Source organism: Prorops nasuta, unplaced genomic scaffold (assembly GCF_024137725.1).
Source record: "Prorops nasuta isolate Cenicafe-Biocafe unplaced genomic scaffold, Cenicafe_Pnas_1.2 PNAS00008, whole genome shotgun sequence".
In the NCBI taxonomy this organism is placed as follows: Eukaryota; Metazoa; Arthropoda; class Insecta; order Hymenoptera; family Bethylidae; genus Prorops; species Prorops nasuta.
In genome coordinates, this window is record NW_027116805.1 from 2,818,306 (window position 1) to 2,832,962 (window position 14,657).

The following is a 14,657-nucleotide window of genomic DNA, read 5'->3' on the forward strand; positions in this document are numbered from 1 at the left end:
TTCGCACGATAGAGAGAGAGAGAGAGAGAGAGAGAGAGATGTCTATTATCGCGTTTTCCAAGGCAGTTTGTACGGGAACTTTGTACACTTTTAGGTAGTTTGAAGAAGAGAGGGAGGGGGTGGAGTAAAGTGGGAGGTTTCGTTTAATGGTAGTCCAGGTAGGGAAAAGGTGAAAGAAAGGGGGGAGGGCGTAAAAGAGAAGGAAAGAAAGTGGGAGAGATGAGAACGTAGAGAGAGAGAGAGAGAGAGAGTCTAAAAAAGAAGAGGAAGAGAGAGATTGAAGTGAAGAGAAAATGCATGTCTTGAAACATGTTCACTCGTAGCACGTAGAAAAATAAGTAGAGGAAGAGGCTCGCGGCGAAAATCACTGTAATTCCGCCCTCTCTTGACAGCTGTTTTAGCGGGGCGGCTACGCGAAGATGTATTTTACTGAAAAATAAAGAGAGAGAGAGAGAGATAGGAATGGGGGGGGGGTAGGAGTTGGAAAAAAGTATGAGGACGTAAAGTTGGGAGGACAGGCACGTAGAGTGACAAGGTTGAGGGAGTGAGAGGGGTTTGGAAGGAAAGCAATAGGAAGGGGGTAACGGAAGTCGGGAAAACAGGAGGGGCCAGGAAACAAAGACGAGAGTAGGAGGCAGAAATCGTTATTCGCGTTTCCCCGCGTTTCGACAGTTCCTTTGACGAGTTCAGAAGCTCCACCGAAAACCTCGTAACGAGACCGGCCTCCCTCTTTCTGTCTCCCATACAAACTACACAGTATGTTTTACACCTTTTTATTTTGTTTTATTTCCCTAGTAAAACATTTACTGAAATGTAGCATGAAGAATTTTTTGATACAGTCCAATATTTCATATCCAAAGAATCGTTTTATCAGAGCTAAAAAATGCAGTAACACTTTTTATTCGTTTTTTACAGGTTTCTTTGACAGTTTACAAGAATGAAGCATAAATTTTTTTACTATGGCTTGAACCATAAATAAATCTCTGAAAAATCGTATCAGCGATTAGCGATCGATAAAATATAGTTTCCTGTAGTAAAAATGTTATTTCGGATTCAGTAGTAAAGAAAGAAATTAATCTGACATGATTCGATCTTCTGTTTGGCGTATTACTTTCTAAATTAGGGGAGATGTATTTACAATTTTAACAAGTTTGTTTGTTGCTTTAAAGGGATTTATCTCGTTTTTCTAAAAAGCCTTTTAAACACGGTACAATTTAAGTTGGAGGACCAATATAACCGGTGCTGGAACGTAAGCTCATAAAACGATCCAAAAAAGAAGACTAGCTGTAAATGTACGAGGAGTTTATTATTCCTTCAACGAGTTTGGAACTAAAACCAGAGACAACGTAACGAGAATGGCTCGGTCCTCGTGGAAACAATATGTTTCACTTTTCAAGTGTAGTAAAAATAATGATTTTTCCAGCGTGAGAGGATACCGCAGCGAGTAATTCTCCGGTAAGATCCAAAAACTCGAATCTGCCAAATGTAAACTTTGACCGTACGTTCAATATCGTCTAACTCGATTAGTTCTTAAATCCTTGTGCGATCTTCTAAATAGAAAGTGAAGGTTATATAGCTCTGAAGGCTAATGGAATCCAAGAGACTATTTCAAGCGGACTACTGCAAGTTACCGGAAATGATATTGAAAGTTTTTTCACCAATCCCGATTTAACGAGTTAGTCGAGCTAGAGCTCTTGATGGTTCCATTTTAGGTGATAATCCAAAATTTTCTCACTAGATAACCTTTTTAAGCTACTGGACTTACCATAAGGTGAACAAAGCTCCGGCTTGCCCGCTTTACAAATGTACACTTGCATATCCACCCTCTGCAAAAGAATTAAATTCATCAGTTTCTTTACGTAGGATTGGCTTAACAGTTACTTTTATCTTTCTAGTAAGGTATACTGTTTATTGAACAGCAGCTTTGTAACTTGATTATACCAAGATAGTGATATCACATGGTTTTAGTGATATGGACAGAGTTTCATCAGCCAGATTTATGAAATTCAAGATTTTGCACAAGGGATTATAATTTAATCATATAATGTTATACTATATCCATTATAGTTTAATTGTTAAAAAAATATATTTTTATATAATTATTTAAATCTTTATAATTATTATTTTTATATATTAAAAAATTGTAGTATTCTGAAAATGAAAAGATGGGCATTAATTATTAAGATGCGAGCAATAACTGAAATTTGTCTCTCATCGTATGATATAAGCTCTTTGATCGGGATGAAGTGATATAAGCATGGATTATTGCAGCGGTATGCTCCAGCTAGATCACAGGCTTTATTGACAAAGTTAAAACATTAACTAGTAAAGCAATTTAAGGTGTAATTTGGCTCTTTATACTTTACAAAGAAGATATCATGCAAATATTTCACCAACTTCTATAAGCCATACTTTTATTGGATAGAAAATATTGGCAGTTAAATTATTCAAACAAATAGGAACATATTCAATATTGATTTTAGTAAAGCATATTAACGAAAAGTGAAGTAATTAAAATTGAGGTAGCAAATTAGTGAAATCTGTCACTTAAAACATGATATTCGCACTTTGATCAGGATGAAGTGATACAAGGGTAGATTAGTCGGGCAAGAAACGATTACAAAGTCAAAGGCTTTATCGGAAAGGGTTTGAATAATTAATCCGTGGAGTAATCCAATCTGGTCTTGGTAGAGAACGTAATAGTACCTGGTTGCATTCGATTATTCTGTCAAAATCATAGCTCCATTAATAGTTAATTCTATGATTATTGTAACCTATATAATATGCGAAAGAAAAACCTTTTGGTAATTTTAAATAATTCAAGCTGGTTAGTAAAATACAGACAAATCAAAGGAATAACATTTAAATCGTATGTGAATTCCGACAACAATAAAAGAAGCGATTTCCTGGAACATTATCAGATTTGAGTGATAAAAGGACGGATTATGTCAGACAAGTTGGATTTGTTAAGTGAAAGGCTTCACTCGGATGACCAAAATTAAAATGTCGAGCAGATAGGTAATTCGTACTAGTTAATTCAGTCATAGCAAAAAACTCATGGGAACAAAATTATTATTACGATAAATTATCAGCTCCTTTTAAATTTTACGCGAGAAATCAAGCTGGACGCGTTCAAAGTGGGATGCGATAAAGGGAAATCCAACAGCATAGGTCACTCTAGCTAAACTAGTATACGCTACAGGGAGCGATATATAGCGTAAATTGCAAATTAGCTTAAGCTGGTTTTGATAGAGTCCCTATAGGTATATATGTAAAGCCTGTGTTGGGAGGAAGAGTGTAGATAGCCTTACATGAGATGTGTGGACCGTGTAGATATCGGTCATTATGACCGCTAACAAGATGATAGTAAACTTTACACGTAGCTTACCATGAAGCTGAACTTATTTTATATTTCGAAAGCCCTATTCTAATTTATATTAATTACAGGACTTTAATAATTATATTATGCATTAAATATAATAATGATGTGCACTTTTCAAAATCTTAATAAAAACATTATATTTTTAGAAATAAATTTAGATGAAGTATTTTATTGACATTGATCATTACAGACATTATAACGAGATGATTGTATAGTTTACAACTAGTTTGTCGACCATGGTGGTACATTTTCAATTGGACTAGAAATTTAGTGATGCTATTTTGAAACTTTCGGTTCTTCTCTTAATAAAGTCAGAAGCAGGACTGAAAATTATAGGATAATGATTGTTGCTATTGGACTAACTGTAAAATTAGCTTCTAATTCCAACATTCACGTTTTGCTAGTTCGAAATGTTCATTAAGCTTATACATCAGATACAGAACATTTCGGGTCATAACAAACGTAAATTACACTGAGTTAACTTTGCACTAAATAAACGAGGTTCTTATACATAAATTTTCCCTAGCAATTAAGTCAAAGAAAATGACAATTTATTTTCAATCTAAATTCAAATTTTAGCATGCCGAATACTTTAATATTTTTCCACTGTAGAGTCCTTGAACAAAGTTATAGTTTAGTTGCACTATTTATTTGCACCGAATTTTCGTCAAACAACTTTCTATCTTTTTATCAGCTTGAAAACGAAGCTTATCGAGGTAATAAATTCTTACTCAACTGTAACAGTACAAAAACTGAAACGAAGTTTCCCAACAAGGGTTAAAGCACATTGGGTCGATGCGAGGAAAAGATTTAAGCTTCACTGACATGACAATTTTTGCAATACCATATATATTCTTATCTTTGCTTTTTCGCGTTATTTTCAAACGAGCTTCCTTTTAGAATGCTTTGACACTTTGAAGCTCCAGTATCAAAGTTCAAATCTAATAGGACTATTGCTGGAAGTGGAGATCACAGAAAATTTCACGCTTTTCAACGAGTTTCCCTGAGATAACTATTTAACCCTTTGTTGGTAACTCAATTTCTGTTTTTGCCAAATTAAAAACTGGAAAAATCCACTGATAACTTTTAAAATGTATGTGTTATAATATGTTCAGTGCAACTACTTTGTAGAAAATTCCACTAAATGTTTTTATTTCCGGACGCTCTGTGAATAGAATAATTCTGAGAAAGAGAAAAATTAAAAAAATTCTTTTCCTTCATTTAAAATCTAATCATAAAATATTACAAGCAAATTTAACATCAGAATCAATATTGACATTGTGCACAAATAATAAAAAAAAATTACTTAAGTTAATTATTTTCTTATTCACCTCCCATTTACCGTTGGCATGATAATTAAATTTTTTAAACATCTAATTTTAAGTTTTTATATTATAACCTAATAAGCAGCGACAAGGGGCTATAATTAATATAAATTTGACATACTTCGTTTCTATCGACAATATTTTTATTTTAGTGTCAGCTTTTCTCGTCGTTTGATTGGTACACTCATTACAGTATGGAGATTGTTATTTTGAATGAGGAACTAGTTAATATCTCCATGTGAAGGATGTTTCGGATTTGAGAGCCATTAAATAGCACATGTATTCTGGCTTCAGGCTGTTCTAGCCGAGCTGAAGCGCGACTGGCATTGTTTTGCTTGCCGCAAGCCAGCAAGCCGCTCCTTTTCGCTTCTCGCAGCGTATAATACACTCCATCAAATCCGGCTTAGACTGATTTGCATTGTAAATCTCGCTCTGCCCGATTTTCTAAAGTCGAAATTGCTATAGCAGGTTCCTAGACTCGGACGGAGCTAATGTAATTGGCCAACGGCACACGTTTTTCTCCCTCTATTTTAAACCCCATCACCCCTTTCATCCCCGAAGGAGTCACTTCCATCCAGGAAACCTCTTGTTTCAAGACAAACGGTAATGGATTTTCGCGAATCGTTAATTAAAATTAAATTAAACTAATCTGTACTTGCTCCAGTTCTGGTAATTTATCCCTCAGCACTGAAATCATGTCGAAAAAGAGGGTTAGTCAACTTCGAATGATTGATACAATATATCAAGGTTATTTTTTTTTACTTTATCCTACATTCAGTTTCAGTCATGAGTATATCTTGATTAAAAAATAGGCTTCCGTTAAATCTATTCGGATGTTTAAATGAAAATAACTCTTCATTTGTAGAACGCAATGCAAACCATGATATGACAGAAGCAAAGCGCCTTTATTTGGAAAAAATATCTTTTATGGATCGATTCTCGGTGCTTGTGACGCACCGTGTCAGTTTCTACGTTTTCTTTTGAGCTTGGAGAAGAATAACAAGGGTTTTGGCGAATTTCGTTACTCTGACACGATCCGCTGAGCATTGCGACAAGATTGGTTTGAATTCTCCCCTTTTTCATTCTCGCAACTCTAACGCTTTACCAAGCATCAAAAAATGCCTGTATTTTATATTCTTGCACATACTCTCAATACGCTTATATATTTACCTTTAAATATTAAGATTATGTTCAAAATACTCAACCTTCTCTCTATAATAACATGAACTGTGACAGTTTATTTAAAATATTAACGAAAATTAAGATATCTCGAGGATAAAAATGGTACTATAGAAATAGAGAAAGGGAGTAAAAAAATACAGACTCGCTTTTTCTTCCGGCTGACCTAATTATTTCTTCCCGAGTTAATTTACATCGATTTAAATTGGCTTTGTTCGAAAAGTCCTACTTCGAGATTCAATTTAAATTCGACAATGAACAACAAAGGACGCCACAGAAATTTTGCATGCCTAACCTGGTTAAGCTCTGTCTTTGCTTCCCCAGCACGTGATTTCACATTTTTTGGTAAATACACAACGATCAATTTTATATATATACTACATTCTCTCTCACAAAAAATTCAGGGATAAGAATAAAATTGATTCAGCCGGAGAATAGTATTATAGTTATTATTATTAATCAATTTAAAATCAGAACTTTTATTCTTATTGAAAAAAATTCTTGGAGTACTCTCGAATTAGACATAACGCAACATTAACAAACAAATTTTAACACTATATTCTTCTCTATTTATAGTGCTTTACGTGAATATGATTCACTGCGATAAAATCGGATTTATATCTGAAAATTGTACGTTACATAAATAAAAATGTACAAAGTCAAATTGAAATCTTTCATTTTCTCGCAGGATATTATTCATTCGCGTTGCAAGATCGCTATGGATTATTAGTTTATGCTAATTTCTCGTTTGCAATTTCCGTTCGACTCACGTTTTGAGCTACGAACAAACGACGGAGGATTGTCGAAAATTTTGCGCGTCCAGCACAGCCGAGCTTCGTCAGGGCTTTCTATATCTTTCTTTTTCCACTTTTTCCCCCATTTCGCGTTTTCCACGAAGCTTCTACCTTCCTTGTCGTACAATTCGCGAGCGTTCAGCACACGGAAAACGGCGAGAATCGTTGGAGCATTTAATTCTCCGCTTCTGCCACGGCCCCGTTCTGCCTACAGATTAACGCTTGTCTCCAACTTGTCATTCAACCAAATCGGCATACGAAAAACTACGAGTCACAACCGTCTCCCATAATTCCCACTTTTCACATCTCCCTGATTCTCGACGTTATGTCTTTTTTGTTATGTTTTTTAATAAACCAAACGAGTAAATTTTATTTTCTTTCATACGATAAAAAGAAAATAAAATACTCAATATATTATTAAATACTCTGAGTAAACCTACGAAATTTTATATTAAACAATATTTATTTATACAATTATTCTGAAATTCGTTTATAGATTTTTGTTAGAATCTCACAAATCATTGGAAGAAGCATTTGAAAAATTTTGCAAAAATTCGACAGGCTTTTTTATTGGATAATATTGAACAATTCTTTCTTAAAGGGATACAGAACGTCGATAAATCGGACTGCGCGTAGCGGATTGGGATATTTCGCCTTGTGTTCTTCAGCGAGCAGCAGCTGGGTATGGAGAATTTACGAGGCAAGGTAAAACAAAACGGTGACTTAAATAGTTCTGATGGGGGAGATTAGTGGATGCCGCATACCAAAACCAACTGGGCACAGTGAGCGGAGCATCGAACTTGCGAATTCCGCATTATGCGACCAGACCATTAAATTGATGTTCCTATTCCGGTGATTTCCATCATCCCTAATTGTCTCTATAGATCTTTAGCAATAATGGACACTCCGAAAACGATGAATAACTCATCTACAACACGTAACTTTACCATAAATTGTCCAAATATTAACACTATGTTATTTTTTTTTTAATCGTCCAACCAGCTTTCGTTGTAAAAAATTTTAATAATAAGGACAAATTCTTTATCCTCATTTCTGAGTAGACGACATCAGCCATTCTCATTTTTGCATTGCCCTAAACTTCAAGAAAAATATTGTTTCTTCTCGGTTCAAGATTATTAAGTTCTTAAGGCACATTTCTAAGTTTGTTGGAGATACGCGAACACCTGGTTACTCCAATTAGTAAGGTAAAGTGACATCACCATTAATAATCGACACAGTGGAGAGTTTCAATAGATAACCGGAGGCCCCCGAAGCCATAATTTTCGTTGCATTTTGGATAGAAATAGTATTTTGAGTTAGCAGATATGTGTCTACTGAGGCTTGTATATCGAATCCTTTCATACGTGTTATATCTTTTAGATACGCAACAAATCAATTGCATATATTCAGGGGTAAAGGGTTAAATTTATCCCAATTACTGAGCTGTCCCGAAAGTAAATTAATTACGTAATAAGACCATGTACTATATTCTATATCGAAAGTTTGATATGCAGCAATATTGAAGCACTAATTAAGCTATTCCAATATATTTAACTAATTTAAAAATAAGAACGTTAAAGACTATTCATTGACAGCTAAATAATATCAAATAAAATACAATTTGCACAAATTAAAAAATTTGACTGGTGGTAGTGATGAATCCAATAATATAGGTATCAATCAGGAGAGCATCCAATAATGGTAGGATAATGCGAATTTGAGCAAGAAGGGCTAAAAAGTCACTAAAGGAAAGTAAAGCAAGACATTTCTTTCGAGATGGTATTAGTACATTAGAGAATTCGCTGTATGATAAATAGAATCGAGCAGCATGGTGGAACGTTGAAAGATTGATTGCGAGGCTGCGAATAAAGGGGATGGACCGTTGAGATAGAGGTGATTGACTAGTGGGCTTGAAAGGGAAGTGAAGGAGGAATTTGAAAAAAATTGAAGATCGTGCAGATTCTGATGTTCAATATCCTTGCAGTATACTCGAAGCAATATCCTTAATGATTATCGACCATCTTATTTTTTACATTCAATATCTTGGGGTTTAGAAATTTCTCAATCTTCCCCTAAACCACATTTACGATTTATAATATTATGTGATTTATAATATTGCTTGAGATCCTTATGAAATTTACTTTCTGAGATCGATGTAGCAAACACACGTAATTTGTTTTTAGTTAACACATGAATATTTTATAAAGGCATATTGAAACTGAAAATTGCTTGCTAAAGGGGATAAGAGCATTCGATTGGTGGATAATTTTCTTTTTATCGCGAAAGCAGAATGCTACCTGGAAAAGGAATAGAGGATCGTGCGGATTCTAATGTTCAATAACTTTGCAATATCTCCCTAGCCATATCCTTAATGATTATCGAATCTCCTTATTTTTCACTTTTATGTCCGTAGTTAAAAATTTTTCTTAATCTTCTCATTGAACAAGTATTGATGACTCGTGATTTATGAATGATGTTTCATAAATTACCATTTGATTCATTGTATTTGAGTTTGATATTTTGTACTTAAAAGTATAATTTACGTATACTTTATATAAATCTAATTTACTTAAATTTGTAATTGTTTCTGATTTAGAAATACAATTGACTATAATGATTTACTTTCTAATCCTTCAACGACTATATAGTGCCTGTCTAATAGCGTTAATTATCAAATTAAGTGCTATTCACGTTAATAACCGAAAACACAGAGAATTTCTGTGTTAGCTAAGCGCAAACCATTTCGATACAATCATTTTCCTGGCATCGTGGGGGTAGAACGATTTCCCTCACTGAGTCCACGAATTCCCTACACGCGGCTGTTTATTAGCTAGAATTTAACTAAAACAGTACCATAATTAAGATTGGTTAATCACTCGAGGGGAAGGGAAAAGTTATTAAAAACCTTTCTCATAACCACAAGTTTATCGTAAAGTGCAAGCTATAGGCCCTGCTCAAAAGTAGATGAATAAATAAAAAGCCACAAGGCAAATAAATATAAATTCTCTCTTAACCTCGTCCAACCTTCCAGTATTCTATTAATTAGTTCGTAATATTTTTAATAACTAACAAAATTAATCGCCGTACCACGCTCAATGAATAACATTTTCCTTTCAGATAAATTCGCTTTAATTTGCTTTAATGTCACTAATGTGTATTTCTATATAGTTTACTATATGTTTATAATGCATTGTGTGAGAGTGTCCTTTTTTGTTAAAAATTAAAAGCTACGTAATTTTTACCTTATTGAATAATTATAGAATTTTGTAGCCACCTACTTCAAAAAACAATTTTTATTACAAATGAAACTAATCGATCAATCCGAGTTATTTCTTTAAAATACAATATTGTTTTATTATAAAAACATTCAAGTGATAAAACCGGATAAATTGAATGGAGATTTAATTTTGCTGGAGAAATCAAGTGGTACATTTTTGGTGCAACATTCTACACAGTGCTCTGATCGGTTCTGGTTAAAGCCTGCAAGAACTGACATTTTTCTTCGGAGCTGTTGAAAATTTCAGGCGCGTCCGCGGAAATAATTTGGCTTTCGTTTGAAAAAAAATCAAATGAACCGATTAGCCGGGCAATTTATTCGAGCGGTAGCTGAGCAAACAGGCAGGAGAGCTTTATTATGCTGGCTTATTTACGAGTGTACGTGCGACCGGCTTATTATCGGTTGCCCGGACTTTCAGAAATATGCAGCCTGCATTCCTGCACTCCGTTACATAATGCCTCGGGGCCCGAGCAATTCTTGTCGGGGCAAGACAACCCCTCCCCTCCCCCACTCCCTCCTCCCACCATTCATCTAACGAAGATACTGCGTTTACTCCCACACACAAACCCTTCTCGACTTATTGGATAATACATTTTCCGTCATTTGACAGTTTCGCTTCGTGCTACAAAAATAGCCTCCGTAACTGTGACATCAAAGATATTCATTCATCTAAAATAATAAAACTCAACAAATATAGTTGAGAAAAATTCTAACCTTATGTGTTTCTCCAAATAAGATCTTATACGATTCAATATTGGTAATGTTTTCATAATGCTATATATAAATTGGCTCTGCTATTATTAAGGAATCATGCTGAATTTCAGGTAACTATAAAGTTTCATAATTTTTTGTATAGCTGATCTGAAAACAAATGAAAAAGTATTGAATCGTTGAAGTATTTTGTTCAGTTTCAAAGACAATTATAGAAAAACGAGATATAATTGTGGAGAGATGACGAATCATTCTAGAAAATCAGCCAAACTATTCTTGGCCATTGGCATTGATTTGTTAGGCCAATTTGACATGCATATGCGCAATTTGTATGTGCTATCCGCAAATAGAGGAAATTGCAAGGAGAGAATTCGAGGAAATGAATTAGCCCAGCTATACTTTATTGTTAGGTGCGTATAATATACGTTTTCGCCGCTTTTTCCGGGTTTTCTCTTAACATCCTTTAGCAAGGACAAAAATGACTTGCGAAAACTGGCTTAATTATGCAATTCTTTTTATACGGTACGCAAATTAAACGCGGAAGAGATTGCCTCTTCGTTCGTTCTTCTCTCGTTAATTCGCAAATCAGAAAAGCCTTGGTCAGACGTTTCTCGGATTTTTACAAAGGCCTGAACACGTTAACAAATATCTCTGTATTTGAACAGTCATTGAAAGCTATAAAAAAACCTGCTATTGTTTGTAAAAAAAATTGGTTTCTCAAAAAACAGGAAATACAAATGATTGTGCAAACTAAAATATTTTCATCAACAATCACTGAAACATATAAAAGAGCTTGCACTTTTTCTGAAAAACAAATTATATCTAAAAGTAATAAACTAAAAATTATTGTTCTTTCGGCTGGAGCTTTTTATGCAAGCTCTCTTATAGAAAGGAGTTAAAGGATTACCGAAAGTTCGAATAAATGAAATACTACACGGATTTAACGCAAATAATTCCATATTTTATTTCCAACGCAATCGAAAATAATGCTATTATAAGTTTTAATACTGGGAAATTGAAAAAAAATTGACAATTGAACAAAGCGAATTATCGCGTATATGAAAAAGTGAGTTCTTTTTGTAGAATTTTCGTTTTGTCTTTGGCATTATTCACGTTTATCGAGATTTGCTTCTGGGAGATCTTTATGTTTCTGCCTCTTTTTTCATCCCGCTGGCAATTTCAATAAGTTGCGGGAACAGCAGACGCGTGTCAGCTGAGATAACGGGCTATTCATTGACAATAAGTTACGCCGCTGATTCGCGTCACTCTGTGCTCTCCGACGGAAAGTTTGTAACCAGCAAGTTTTCTAGTATATACATTAATGCTCGATAAACAGTTCGTGTCTGGAGTATCTGAACATTGGTAGCTCGTTACTGGAAACTGTAAATATGGGGGCTTCGTTTAAGCTGAACTTTCTGGGAGTGACGTGCCATGCTGCGATCACCCTATGGCAAAGTTGAATAAAAGCTCAAAATTAACTCGTAGGAAAATTCAAACAGTACAATAAGTTTTGAAGCATATAGAATGCTAGTCGGCTAAATTATTTCAACCACGGATATTTCAACATTAGTGTACTTATTACAACATCATTCGATTGTAATTTCAAGAACGCTTTTCTCTTCCTGCAGAAATAACTCGTTATTGTTGTACAATTTGGAGCTGTATAATACCATACTCTTTTTTTTAAATTCAATTTATATCAGTCCCAGAATTAGAAAAAAAAGACTCTTTGTGAAATTTGCAATTTATATCCCAAGTTTCTCGTGCATGAATTTTGATTGAAATTTTCAATCTAACGAAAGGTTTCCTTCATCAAAAGCAAACAAATTTTTGTGGTGAAGATTATAGTTTGCGAAAGGAATTGCTTTCGTATAAAAACGTATAAGACTGATCGGAAGAGAGGGTTACACCGAAGGTTAAATATTCATGGTATCTGGTAATAATAGCAGAGTTCCGTAAATAATAAACTGCTTAAAATAAAATTAAATGGTGAACATTTAACAGTGATTAAAACATACGAGAAGCTGAAGACAAAAGTCTTAAGAATTTGCTGAAAGCCCCAGGCATTTTGGTAGATTCAATTATTAAGGAATTCCACTTATACCAATGGACCTTTGGGGAAAAGGGAGAATAATTAAACGTTTGATTTGGCTTTTTCATTTGCTGAGAGACGTTGGAGGTTTATTTAGGAAAATAGCGGGGTACACGCGTGTCGTCAATTGGGCCTTTGATCTCCTGCCTATGAATATTACCAAATGTAAATCGTAGCAATCGCCGGGAGTGCCAGTTTGCAAACTGCTAGGGAAACGGATGGAAAGTGAGAGAGGAAGAGTGAGTAAGAGAGTGTGTGTATGTAAGTGCATGTGTATGTAGGTAAGAGGGAGAGAGATCGAGGGAGAGTGCGAAAAGGGCGAAAGCGGGAAAAGAACAAGGCAAGCTCCCTGGGGAGTACATCGTGAAGCAATCTCAGTGGGAGTCGAACGCCGGAAATGGCACCGAGCGATTCTTAATGGTCCCCCCCGGCATTGCGGCTTAATAATTCTGCAAGGAGAGGGCTTACCGGTATTAAGCTCTGGGGGAAGGCTAGTATTTTCACCATGGAAACTTACCAAAGAAATCCCCAAGTTACCTTTGACCTTAGGCTTGTATTAAAAAGTTCTAGTTTATTTTCTTCCACCACTTAGCCTCACCCCCTCCCCCTCCCCCTACCCACCATCACTTGCTTCTTTTTATTTTTTATCAACCTATCCATCTTTAATAAAAATTCCAACTGATGTGGTATGCTATAATTGTTAATTAAAAAGAATGTTCGATATATTTATAAATAATGGAATTTAATTTAAACTATATATACGTAGTTGAGCGCAGAGTCTGAAATAATGTAGGTTGCAGTAAATTTAAAGTTAATTTATTTCCAAATTAACTTTCTTCCACTCGACGGAAAGTAAACTATAGCACAGTGTGCACAGCGTTGTATATTCCAATATGTTCGTAGGTAAGCTATACGAGATAGTTCGTAAACCAAGTACTAAACGCTATCTTTCCCAAAGTTACCGGCTCAAAGCGTCTATGCTAAATAGTTGGTCGTTGTCTGATGGCTTAAAGGGTGTGGACCTTAAATAAATATAATTATCAGTATACGAATCTTTCAGGATGTTATTTCATCCGACGAACAAGAATCTTCCATATCGAACGAGATTTCGGACCGAGTGAAATTGCTGGATCAATGACAGATCGTGTCAAGAATCGGTTGCACAGTTAACATTGCTGGTGCGTTGCCAGGCAGAACACTGGATTGCATTCAATGCTTCATACATAGAGCGAGTGGTCTGATCATGCAAAAGCTTTTCTACTCAAAACACAGGAAAGGATCACCGTAGCGAATATTTTATCTTCGAATCCATTGAAAGTTTCACACTAGCGATACCTCTCAAATCCAAAACTATTCAACTGGTGAAAGTATACAAATTTAATGTTACAACACATTGATTGTTACGATAGAAATAAAACTGTGTTTTAAACAAGTAAACTCTACAGATTCATTGAACCATAAAAACTCAAACGATCTTGTAAAAAGAAGGTTAGCTTAACTTTTACAAACAGATTCATAGATGGAGAAGGTTTAATAGTTTAAACAAGTCAATTGATTCTGCTTTATTTTAAGAGCTATAGTTTTTAACTTTCGCAAAGTCTTGTTTGGACCTCTCGTATAACTATTCAGTTTACAGAACTATAAAAATTCAGCGTTGCTCAATTATTTTTACAAACCTTTCACGGTTAGGGTATAGATTTTAGTGCACCTAATATACCGTAGATATGGGAATTTATATAAAAATCTACAGTTAAGCTATCAAACAAGTTATGCAGGGCTGTAAAACCGATTGGTATAGGATAGGAGCTGGACCATTTTGATAGGCCATTATAGATTGGAAGATTTAATGTCAGAGTAAGCCTGGTCAATCTGGAGAGCGTGTTAAGAAGCTGCAGTT

At 34.9% G+C, this 14,657-nt stretch overlaps 1 protein-coding gene across 2 annotated transcripts in view; it reads right to left on the reverse strand.

Annotated features, from left to right (window-relative positions):
• The window catches only part of LOC136775675 (leucine-rich repeat-containing protein 24-like), a 178,154-nt gene that overhangs the window by 125,612 nt on the left and 37,885 nt on the right, over nt 1-14,657 (reverse strand). The window contains exon 2 of one of the 2 annotated variants that reach the window (XM_066730652.1): nt 1,766-1,826. The exons of the other annotated variant lie outside the window; for it this stretch is intronic. The gene's annotated coding sequence lies outside the window, so the exon portion shown is untranslated. The remainder of the gene's footprint in view (nt 1-1,765; nt 1,827-14,657) is intronic. 2 annotated transcript variants of the gene reach the window in all.